Here is a 12,907-nt window from a genome sequence, read left to right on the forward strand (position 1 = left end):
TGGAGTCCTCAACATAAGAAGGACATGGACCTGTTGGAGCAAGTCCAGAGGAAGGCCATGAAGATGATCAGAGGGCTGGAGCACCTCTCCTATGAGGACAGGCTGAGAGAGTTGGGGTTGTTCAGCCTGGAGAAGAGAAGGCTTACGGGGAAACCTCATAGCAGCCTTCCAGTACCTGAAGGGGGCCTACAAGAAAGCTGGAGAGGGACTTTTTACAAGGGCATGTAGTGATAGGGCAAGGGGTAATGGCTTTAAACTGAAAAAGGGCAGATTTAGATTAGATATAAGGAAGAAGTTCTTTACTGTGAGGGTGGTGAGGCACTGGAACAGGTTGCCCAGAGAAGTTGTGGATGCCCCCTCCCTGGACGTGTTCAAGGCCAGGCTGGATGGGGCTTTGAGCAATCTAGTCTAGTGAAAGGTGTCTCTGCCCATGGAAGAGGGGTTGGAATCAGATGATCTTTAAGGTCCCTTCCAACCCAAACCATTCTATGATTCTATGATTCTGTGATCTCTGCTAGAGAAGCTTTTGGCTTTTGATGAACAAAATGAACACTTCCATCTCTTTCTTGAGATCTGCAAGCAGCCTGCGCTGGTGACAACACATCAGCATAATTCTTGCCATGGGCATTTAGCTGGCTGTTGGACACCATGACAGCATCAGCTGCCAAACAGCTTTGAAATGTAAGCCCAAGACCCAGCTGATTGCACCTAGACCTGAGATCACTGAACTATCTAAATCTGGTTGAGTTCCCACCTTTTTCTCATCAGAGAGAAAATACTGCAAATTCCTCATGTGATGGAAATGGGAAGCCATCATGGCTACTCATGAAAAGCAATCATGGAAAAAGACCTGGGAATTAATGAGTAACAAGAGTGATTATATATTGTCACATTAAAATGTGCTCCTCTCTTGGGGAAAACACCCTGCATGACATCATTTTCTGCAACACACATCCAGTAAGCCAGTTAAGTTGCTTTGAGGGAGTGAAAGAAAATAATATCCCTCCTGAGGAAAGCATGAGGTTTTTCCTGAAGACACTATAGTTATTCCTTAAACTGTGTGTCCAAATCAAATCATTTGCAACTTCTGTTGCAAAAGCAGGAAGGAATCGGATGTAAGAATCGCTCACTGCATGAAAATAAGAGGTTTTGCACAGCTTGGTTGAGTTTCTTCCTCCATCCCTTTCTCCTGCCAGATCCTCCTGAAAAGAGCTAAAATAATAATCTCATGAGACTATCTATTACTGACAGTCCATTACACTAATTTGAATGGGATTCTTGCTTTCAGTTTAAAACTGGAGATGGTTTTGCCATTCATGAATGATTTCATATTTGTTATAAAAATACAGTGCTGGGGCAACGTATCATTTCAGTAACAAACTACCTTTCACTGACACTATTGGCCCCTTTCATATTATCGTTAGAATCACTCTCTGATTTTATTTTAAAAGATAGGAAAGTTTCACAGAGTACTTAGAAGTTCCCTCATGCTGAGCTGCTCTCGCCTTCTTGCTTAGAAGATCAGTCAAACAGTATGATGGGACAGAATTACATCTCACAGACTGATCGTCATGTCTCCAGGTCCAGTGTTAATAAATCAGTGGAACAGATTCTCATTAGATGTTTTGTTAGTTTCTACTTTTATTACTGGGGCAATATTTTCCTATAAATTTGCAGAAACATAGCCGTGTTCAAAACTCTTCTTTTAGAGATTTGCCAGGTTGTAAGTACTTTGTAATGTGTAATTGTAAAATAGTCCTTTTTTCCCCTGGAGATACCAGTATTTTGTAGTAGAATTTTGCATGTCTGTGTAAGATCCTGTACATATATGCACAGAAGCATATGCTGTTGCATGATTTGCCTTTGAATGGAAATTTCCCATAAATATAAATTAAACTATTCCCCACAAGCGAATACAGTACAAACACAAGCGAATACAGTACAAACACAACTACATCAATGTGTTTCTTACATATTTTGGCAAATTAGTAGGATCTGGTTATCAAATTTATTATATTCTGCTCCCGTAATAAATAATCTGTGAACCCATTAAAACTGTGTTTCTCATATGTCATTAGCTACGACAGACCCAGCACATGTGCAAGCATAATCTCCTTCCTAAAGCCAGATACTGTATATCAAACTTCAGGGTTTTCTTTGTGGCCTGTTTGTAATATTCTTGGAACCTAGGGAATTAAAATGTTTGTTATATATTTGAGACCTATAAAAAATTGGGTTCATTCCTCCAAATGTCACATAAGTTTTCCACTCAACAGATTCATCTGAGTTTTCATTCAGTACCTCCCGCCATCAGATCCAAGTATTAACCTGCTAATTACCAGCAAAAAGCAACCCCTCCATTTTTAACTTGCTCAAAATTACATGTAAACGAAGTATTTTCTGCTATTATAACATCTTCCAGCTTCAGCCTAAACTCACAAATGTCAGATCACTTTTATTCTCCTTTACCCTTATATCTACCCATTTTACAGCCACTAGCAGGTAGTTTTATTTTCTTAGCATCCTGCAGCAATTAATCTTCAGGCAAATTTATATCCTCCAGCTCCAAAATAACTCTGCCTCCCCCATAAAAAAGTAAAACCACCTTGACAGTGAAAAGAGCAGGTTAAATGATTTGCTCATGGTTGCTCTGGAGCTCTGTGGTAAAGGCGTCTTGCAGGAGTGCCAGTGCAGCACTGAAAGCCACCCTTCCTTTGGGCAATAAATACTAATGTTTTTGCAAATACCCATGAATTCAACCTGAGAACAGTGTTGCTCTTCCCACCAGCAGCACCACCTCTCACTGCAAAAAAAACAAATTACAATTTGAATAAAAGCTGGTAATTGTCATCACCCTGTGTTACCGCGCAGCAGCAAAAGTTGCACTTAAAGTCTTCCAAATATTCATCTCTCCCTCTCTCCCACATTCATTTGTGAATTTTCATTTGTGAGAATGTTTCTACCCTGTTCTGTGTCTGACAAAGCTCAGAGAAGAAGCGTCAGTGATACTTCAGCCATATAGCATACTGTTTACTAAATAATTCTGCCTTACATCCCACCAACTGTTTTCTTTGGAAGGAAACAAACATTCTTACAAATACAACAGATGACATATGAAATGATAAAAGTGCCTATTGGGTAAATGAAAGATCTCCTTTATTCTCAAAAACATGCAGCTTTACAAGTCTAATGTGGAGTGCTGTACTATGCCAGATACATTTGGAAACCATCCCAACTATCACTTTGAAACTCTGCCTATTTAAAAGTTTTGGCAACTTTAATCACAGGCACAAAAACCTTCAGCGAAATTGCTGTTTTAATGAGGCCAGCTCTGCCAGGAAGTGACAAAGCAACCAATGCCATCTGTTTGCATCTACCCACATTTAATCTATTAATGTGAGCCAAACTTACAGTCATCAGTATTGTTTTACTGGTATCATTATTTGACCTAAAAATAAGCTATGGGTCTTATTCATTGCTGAAGTAACTGAAATCAACACTGTTACACCAGATATAAGTTTGACCCAATGCTTTTTTGGCCAGAAAAGAAAACAGGAAAAGTTCAGCTCCATATGCCATGGATGCAAGTGAACCTTGGCTAAGCAGACAAATACTTTTTTTCACATACGCGTTACAAGCTGAGAATGAACTACACTTGTGGGTCACAGTGACTGTATCCTGAATCTCTGTGGAGTTAAAATATGTGGAATAAAAACAAGTTAAAAAGATGTTACCATACTCCTGTGTTACTATCAAGTTTCTATTCAATGATCCAACATGCAGTAGCTAAATAAATCCAACTGGCTTCTTTTCTATGCAAGCCCTAGGTCCCTCAAGATTTTATTTTTCCATATATTTTCCACAGTTATAAAACCTTTGGACAATTGCAATGATAAAACCTGAATATGGGCATTAGTGGCTTCCTTATATTTCAGTGCAAAACTTAAAACCATTAATTGATTTGACACTCCAAAGAAAGACACTGCTGAGGAATGTCAGCTTACATTTCATGATGTCTCTGTCTACATATTAAGAATGGAGTGACCAGGGTTGAGTGTGAACTGCAGGAACTTGGAGCAACTCTTGGGTTCTGAGTATGAGCTCTAGTTACGTCTCAGCTCCCACATAGGGAGTACCGTAGGTATAAATCTCCACTCCCCACCTCCTTATTCCACCCTCCTCCAGTTTTCCCTAATTTTCTAGCCTGTGGGACCCTGGCACATGGATTGAAAGGAAGCCAAAGCAAGATCCACCAAGATGCCTGCTCTGGTCAACACCAGGATTGTGGAGGTGCCTTAAAGCACATTTGTCCTGCAGTCTAAGGTAGTTTAAAATGCTTCAAAACTTCTTGAAGAACATGCAAGGCAAAGGTGAAGGTTTTCAGATAGGGATGATGTGAGCTTGTGAGGAACAGAGAGCATTATCTTCCTTGGCTGGCAACAGCCATCCTTCCTGCTGGAATATTTAAGCCTAGAAAGAGAAATTATTTATTTCATTTACGATGGTATGATACTGTGCACCCACAAAAGGAGATGGACAGACAATGTCTACATGTTGTTTAACAAGTGCTAACACAAAATAGAGATAATCAAAGCAAAGGAAGAGAAACTAAGCTTTTTAACACCTGTAGGATCTGGAATAGGACATTTCTAGTGGATGGAGAGGGAAATTTTCCTGGTTTCCTACTTGCTTCCCATGCTTAAGAATAAATGTGTGTGGAATCACTATTCTCCAGCACTTTTAACCATAGTTTACTACAAGAAAAGTGTTAGTTTCATTGGCTGACTACAGACATTCTCCTGCAATAAGGATAATTCTTCCCAGTTCCTTGAGCCTTTCATGACTTTATTTCTTACTTGTTCAAAAAACTACTGATGATCACCTATATCCTCGGAGCTAATGGTACAATTTTTTTTGTTGTTCTGGGCAGCTTATGTTATGATCTCTGAGACTATACTGGATTTAGGGATTTCAGTTTGGTCTTTAGTGGCTCATATATATCACAAGTCTAATACATATCATAGGGCACAGACTGAAACAAAACGTGTAACTGAGGACGGCATTTCTGTAAAAGCCTAGACTGCTGTAGTACGTTGGCAGGCTAATCTGTCATGACTAAGAATTATTATATTCATAAGTCTATACCACACAAACCGAATCCTCTGATCTAAATGAAATTACTCTGGTTTCATGGCAGTGCTACTTAGATTGCATTATAGTCCATTATCCATGGCCTTGTTCTGGCTATAAGTGATGACAGATTCTGGTGCCTTCTATAGCTATATTGCCCCTTTACTTTCAATGCTAGAACAATAGGTATAAACAAGTCTGTTTTGTAAAGATTTGGTACAGCTTGATTCACATATCTATCTCAGCCTCCGCTCTGGCAAGTACTATATTCTGCTTTTTGATCAAACTCTTTGAATGTATCAGTCTTCTCTTTTTTCAACACTGCTCCTTTTATCTTGTGTGCCTGATTCTTAATCATTAAGATTTCACTAAGCTGTGACTTGAGCGAATTTCTCCAGCATTTTCTGCCCCTTAATGCCAAAGTTCACAGTGGTTTATAGATTTTAAATTACCATGTTTACTTCACATTTTATTTAAGATAGTAGTATATCGTGTTCTGACATTGCAGAACGTTATAGGGTTTAATGTTGGTTTCTTTTAAACACGATAAATCGCAGTTCTCAAACCCAGATTACCTTAAGCATCACTGGGCTGGATGACCCCAAAGGCATAAGCACTGCAGCACTCCTGGAGAGAGGCAGGGCAGCCGCTGTGTCTCGTCCGGCTCCGACTCATGGCTCTTACACCAGCTGCTGTGGAAAACAGGGTGCAAATGAGCAGATTTAGGGTAACCTCCAAAGAAAATTTCTTCCTAACCCACCGGGCCTAGGCATTAGATTAAGCTCTGAAAAAGATGCATAGCAAATAATTATGGAGAATGGGAAATGTATTTTTTTAATGTTTTGGTTCCATATTATTTTCTCAGTGCAAGAAGAGGTTTGTGCTGGTCTTGAGCAGCATGGTAGTGGGGTGGCAGCAGCAGGGGCAAGGGAACATCATGCAGTGGTTGCATTTAGAAAGGAAAGTACTGATTACTAATAACACACACATTTCTGCACTTTGGATGCTATGCTGTTGTACAGGAATACACAAATAATTCTCCTAAATACATTAACACTACCTCTGCTGTCTAACATCCATAAATACAGACCTTAGCCTCCAAATAAAAAAAGGGAGATAAACTACGATCCGCTTGATTTTAAAATAGCAATTTAACAACTGTTATAATAGCCTCTGATATTTATTTTCTGAAGCTAAATCCAGACCACCAGCCATATTTAGCAAGCACTGGAGCATGAGCTGCCTCTCCAGCGCCGGCTCCTCCGTGTGGAGCTGGAGCGCGGCAGCAATGAATCAGTTACATGCTGCAGACCACACTCCAGCTGTCTTACAATAAACTAAACTGCAGCAGCTCCAGAAGTTCACAGTAGCGGCACTAATTTTTACCAGCTGAGGTCTTGAGCCTTTATCTCTTGTTTAGACTTCAGAACAGACCTCAGATTTCTGCAGCATGAGGCTCCTCTAAACAAAGGGCTGATCTTTGGGTTTTCCCCTTAGGCTCAGCCGCTCCAAGCGCCAGCAAGCGCAGAGGACTTTTTCCCAACAAGCGCTGGGGTGTTTACACGGTTTGCTCGGCCCCGTAGAGCACGATCTCCCTCGCACTGCAATAGCGTGCAGCTCTGGTGACAAAATGACATCCAATACCTGGAACAATGCTGCCGTGGATGCGGGAAATGGAGTACCTACCACATGGGTGCTACTGAAATGAAACTGGCCCCGTGTGCCAACTTTGCAAAAAAGAGCACTTTGTTTCTGCCTGGCCTTGGCAAGCTTTTAACCCTGGCTAATTTAACATTAAAGCTACACTAGCTGTCTCAGATCCATATTGTTAAAGCCAGCTGGATATGCCAAAAACTACAGAGAGCGAGCTTTTTGCCTAAACAAATAATACTGACTGTCACTTTGTATCAGGACTTAATCCTGTTAATGAGCTACAGGTGGGGCAATTTCCCTGATTGAATGCATTTTTCAGAGACCATTTCCATTCACTGTATTGCTTGCTGATAGCCATAAGGTATGTACTGTAATCCGGACTTCAGTCTTACTCAGCAGTTCATTATTTAGAGTGCCTTTTGCTTTTACATCGACTCAGCCCTGTTATCTCTGCCACGGCCACAAGGAAATGCTGTTCCCATTTATTGCAGGGTTTGCAAGCTGTATTCAGATTTGCACCAGGCTGCAGATTCATATGTTGTGTTTTGTAAAGGGGTTTGGGGCGGTTTCAGCAGGTTTCACACCAGTTCTGTTCTGCTGTACTGAATATTGGAAATTTCACGGGATTAAATTAACAGCAATGAAAATGAGGTGAATTCCTTGGTTATTCCACTTCAGATCCTAAGATCTCATTTTGTACTGCATAGAAACAGGCCCATGCATTGGAGAAGTTTAACATCTGATTAGATATGAAAATTAGCCCAGAAATGCTTTTATGTTAATAAGAATTTTTTTTTCATGTATGTTGCTTTAATTTGATCCCACCATGTTTGCATGGATGTAAAGCAACAAGAGAAAGTTTTTCTTTGCTTCTGAAAACAAACGGTTGAATTCATTTCCCTATTTATGTTATATGGGCATCCTTGGAAGGAAAATCCAGTGCTACCGAATGAAAAGATGCCACCTCAGCACCCTGGAAACCGGGCAAGTAGCTGTTCGTACACTGATCCTGCTTAGGTGCGGCAGGCTGGGTGAGCAGCTCTGTGGCCAAGCTTTGCTATGTGACATCCCGGCTTTCTTAGCTCCACTTGCTCTCCCAGGAAGAAAAAGATGGGAGAGGAGGCAGCTAGGATACCCGTTTTACTGTCCTCTGAGTAAGACTATACTATTTCAGCTAAAACATTTTGTGTTTATGATCTTTGTTTCTTGGCTGACAAGTGGGAAAAATAGGAAAAGCCCACATATTTTTCAATGAACATGAATTTTTAAAAAATCACCTATCTTGGAAAACTCACTTCTCTTTGCTGGAAACCAGTTCTGCTGCTGAGAACCACCTAAAGACCAGTGCTAGCTCCAGGCATGGGACCTGCACCCCTAACTTCCCCAGGCTGTTTTGCAGATCAATACAGCAAAAGATTTGCTGCTTGTTTTTAAGCTAAGTGCTAGACAAAAAGGGCTATTTTGGGTTAAATGAACAAGCCCCTCTTTGAGTACAGGAACTAATAAAAGCCTGGCCTCCAGCAGATGGCTATCTCACGCTTTGTTTGTTTTTACCTGAATTAGATTAGTGCTGCAGTGCGATTTCACCCTTATTAGACACTAGGAAGGCTACACAACACAGCACTAAGCTGAAGGAAAAGTTCAGACAGAGTTCACAGTTAATTAGACATCCCAGGCTCCTCACAGCAAAGCAACCTTGATGCTGGAGTGGATTCTTGCGTGTCTGATATGACTGAGCCTCACAGGCATGGATTTTTACTGTCACCAGCCCATGGGGCTTGTCTGATGCCTGAACACTATTGCATCCAGCTGGTGGCTTTGCCTCAGTGGTGAACTAATAAGTGCTGTCTCTCCCCTCCCAGTTTGCACGTAATGTTTACTGGAAAATCACTGAGAACTCTATTAAAAATATCAGTTATATGTCACATAAATATTTATGACAGAACAGCATAACGAGGCATAGCTAGGACCCCAAGAAAGGATATATGTAGTTACTGCCATTTAGTATAACTTTTTGTCTGACGTTTCTAAATAAATTGTAAAGTTAAAGTGAGTTGCATTTTTCTGTTCTTTTTTTTATATTATTTTTAGGCTAAATAATCAGACTTTAAAGATAAATTTGGTATTGCCAAAACAATAATATCAGGCTTACAGAAAAGAATTCAAACATAACCCCTACTAACTGTCAAGCAAACATTTCTATTTGTTACTTTCCCAGTTATAACAGTCTGATTGCCACAAGCTTGGTTATTTATGAAATTATGCAAAACACATGCCATATGAAATTATGGCAAAACACATATCTCTTTTTAAACACATATCTCTTTTTAAACCACCAAAACCCGGGATGTGGGTAGGAACTGTGAGCGTGGCTGGCGGTGTTTCACTCCTGCTCAACTTTCATAGAAATTCTTTCTATCCCTTCAATATAAAGGAGACTTGTTGCTCTGTTTTAAAAGTAATTGTTGGCAGCAAGTAGTTATATTCCAGGCACCTCTGCCCAAAAAGCTTCACAAAGAATAAAATTCCCTTTTGCTCAGATGGTTGGGTTCATGTATCACTTCTGCCCCGCTTGGTTGTATTTTCGGGGCATGAGCGGGAGACCACTGGCTCACGAGCTGTTTGCTGACAGTCTCTGCTGGGTGCTGGGCTCTTCAATAGCAAAATCTGGCCTGCGCCCACTGACTTGGCTTTAGCTGCGCTGTGTTAATGTACTCTTTCAGGGTCTGCTTATTATTGCTTAAAAGGAAAACGTAAGAGGTTGTATTCCCTGAATAGTCACAATTTTCACTGTTTTGGGATATGAAAAATGTGGATTAAACACGTAAAGTTGGGGAAAATATATAGCTAGTAGAGCAGTATCTCATTAAACATGATCTATGCAGTAATATGACATATATAGTGTATTCAAATAGTTCGATGCTGTTGAATGATAATTCAGGTAAAATAAAACATCAATTAGCACATCACAAGAAAGCTCTAAAACACTCTGCATAAACTTCTTTTCTTTTTTTTTTTACTCACGAGCTAATTAATTTTTTGGAAACAGGCTGCATTTATGAATTTTGGAAACTAAATGAAGCACGGCAGGGATTCCAGTTTATTGCCTAACAAAAACTATTACTCTTTTAACAGTTCTGACAGGCACAGCTGAGCCTTACAAGAGCTATTCCCTTCTCTCCAACCCTTTTTTTGTCCCCGCAAACGCTCTGTCACCATATTAGCAATCAATGTAGAAAATTTGCAATTACCTCAACAGCACATTGCAGGGAGCTGATTTTCTGATTTATATCTTTCTCAACTGATTTTCAAGGAACAGTGTATGAATTAACCATTGCAAACAATGGGAAGGCTTTCAATGTGCATGTACTTTATACACAGCGTACGTATATTTGTGACATTTATTTTATAGCTTGTATCTTTAGTGGTAATATTTGTAGCTCCATCATCAACAACCAAGGTAAGAGTTGTAAGGGAACAGTAGTTTGAAACAAAGATTGCCCCAAAGAAAGAGGGCTCCAGTTGCGATGCATTAAAATGTTTGCACATATGAAAAATACTTACGAAGTCGCCCCTTGGTCTGAGTTACAGAGCCAGGATGCGTGGAGCAGGTTTCACTGCTGAAGTGTTACAACAATTAATCATAGGCTGTAGAAAAGTCACTCTTAGTGTTACGGGAGGAGAAGCGCAGGGGCACCAGCATGCAAGGACTCCAAAGAGGTTTCCATACGCCAGCACAGAGACGACTTTCTGCCCCATCCACACATTCCTACAAAGACTGCCGAAAGCTGCCAATTTCAGCCCACCGGTGAGACTCTGAACTCCTTATTCCGGAACCCCAAAAGGCTGCTGTCTCGTCCGGTGTGCAAAAAGGCTTCAGCAGTCTGACACCTTAGCTTTATTATTATTAGCTGGCTGTGATTTATGGTGTGAAGGAGAGGGACTGTGGCTGGGGTGTGGCTTGCTAGTTTCCAGTTGGAGTCGAACTGGAAATATACAGCAGCTTTCCTCTAAATCTCCAACCACAGCATCAATATTTACATGAGCAAGAGAAGATACAGATCCACCATGTCCATGCGCATCCAGGGCAGGGTACCAGTCATTCAGCCTACACATACGCACACCCACCCCTGCCTCATACATATCCTGCAAAATGCGAATGGATGGGCTCTTTAACAAAGAAATTACTTTGGGGGCTCATGTAATCCTTTTAGGAGGACAGTGTTGTACTACCCAGCATATTGTATATGGCATAGGTTGTGAGAACACCAGTTAAGTTAAAGGAAAAATCCTTACTATATGTAAAAGCTGCTTTATATTTCATTTACACATTTTCCACAAGAACTATTGAAAACCCTGACAAAATGATATATAAGCAAATAAAATGTGAGTTTACTGCATACAGACTCACACTTTCTGATACATTTTTTTCTCAAAACTCAGTGCCAACTGTTTCCTTTGCCATTTTTCTCAAAACCCACTGTGCCAACCAAATGTCATTGATATGTGACTTTCCACACACATAGATAGTATTGCAATTTTTCAAAATACTAGACTAAGGCTATTAAGCATATTGCTTTAAACTTGCACCAAAATCGGAGGATATGAAGGAAGCAGACAACTGGCAGAACTAGCGTTTCCACCGCATATGTCAGTAAGACCTATAGCTTGGGAAAATGATGCTTTCTGGAATATAGCACTAATGTATTTACCGTATGCTGTGCTGGAAGCTTTTTACATTCACGCTAATAATCTGCAAACTTGGTAATTTCACACACACAAACTAGAGCTCTCTTTTATGTTTCCGCAAAGATTTAATGCGTGGTGCTGTAACATTACTAGGCTGTGTTGCTTTTACCCACGCACTCTATAGACTCTGTTGGCAAGCTGTGAAATACTGTCAGAAGTAACAGTAACTGCACCATGCTTGTGAAAAAGTGCAAGTCCTCTACATTATGAAGGTTATTGACTTTGCTTCTTATCCCTTTATATATTTATTCTTTAGTTGGAAAAGCTCCATAATTTGTAAAAGACACGCTAGCCATTACTAGGAACTGCAGAGATATTGTAATAGAATGGGAAATAAGTACATAGAAACCTGGAGATGCCCATTTCAGAGCTTACAATGAAAGAAATAAATAAGGCAATCCAGGTCTGCATATCTATTCCAAGAAGAATTCTATCAAAGCACAAAACAGCAGAAGTCTTGACCAGGGGCATTCAACCAGCTCCCCTTTAGGTATTCTGCAGCTTCTCCTTGCTTTAAACGCCTTCCAGGATCAATCCACCACTAATGTTGTACAGGCAACAGCAGAAAGGAGAACATGCATGAACATCTGAGTACACACAAGGTGTGCAAGCTGAGCAAGCCTGGAATGAGGTTGTTTATGTTGAAAACATTCCTTGATGCTCCTGGCTGCTTTCGTTCTTCCTCCCTTTATCCCTTCGTCTCCCAGCTAGGCTTTCCTGCCCCTCCCCTGTACCGTCCCCAATTTATAATGCTCCCATGTAACAGGCAACTGCTAGTATAACGGCTAACCCGCAGCGAGATGTCCCCCTCCCAGGCTGGGTCTTGTTTGTAAATATAGGTCAAAAACATAGTTGAGACTGGACTGGGTAATCCCAAACGGCCCATCTTTTCCTTACTCCCATCGCACGAAGCCTTGCCTGTCGTCACCCACTGTGACTCTCGAGCTCTGTCCTGCCTCTTTCAAATCAGTTGAGTTCAGAGGACGTGGAGACGGCTGAAATGTTTTTTCACCGTGTTCTGCACAGCCAAATGCATAAAGACACAGATGTACTTAGACCATCTCCAAAGTCAGCTTCTGTTTGGCTCAACACTGAGCTGGGCAAGGATGCCAAACATGGCTAAAATGTGTGCTCGGTTAAGGCAGGGGCCAGAAAAAGCCTTTAGGAATGTCTAGTGGGACTGATTTCCTCTTCTCTTTTGTGTTGTTTCCTCCAGATGCCTTACCATAGGGATAAGACAGCCCTTTATCTTGTTATGGAGGCTGCCCTGATAGGAAATGTGGTGTATGACTTTTTTTGAGAGGCTCTGTCTTGGTTAGGACAAAATACCGCCTGCATGGGGTGATTCTCTAGAGTGTCAGAATTAAAGTGGATT

This window comes from Nipponia nippon, unplaced genomic scaffold (assembly GCF_047370975.1).
Source record: "Nipponia nippon isolate SJK-2023a ecotype South Korea unplaced genomic scaffold, ASM4737097v1 scaffold_6, whole genome shotgun sequence".
Classification (NCBI taxonomy): domain Eukaryota; kingdom Metazoa; phylum Chordata; class Aves; order Pelecaniformes; family Threskiornithidae; genus Nipponia; species Nipponia nippon.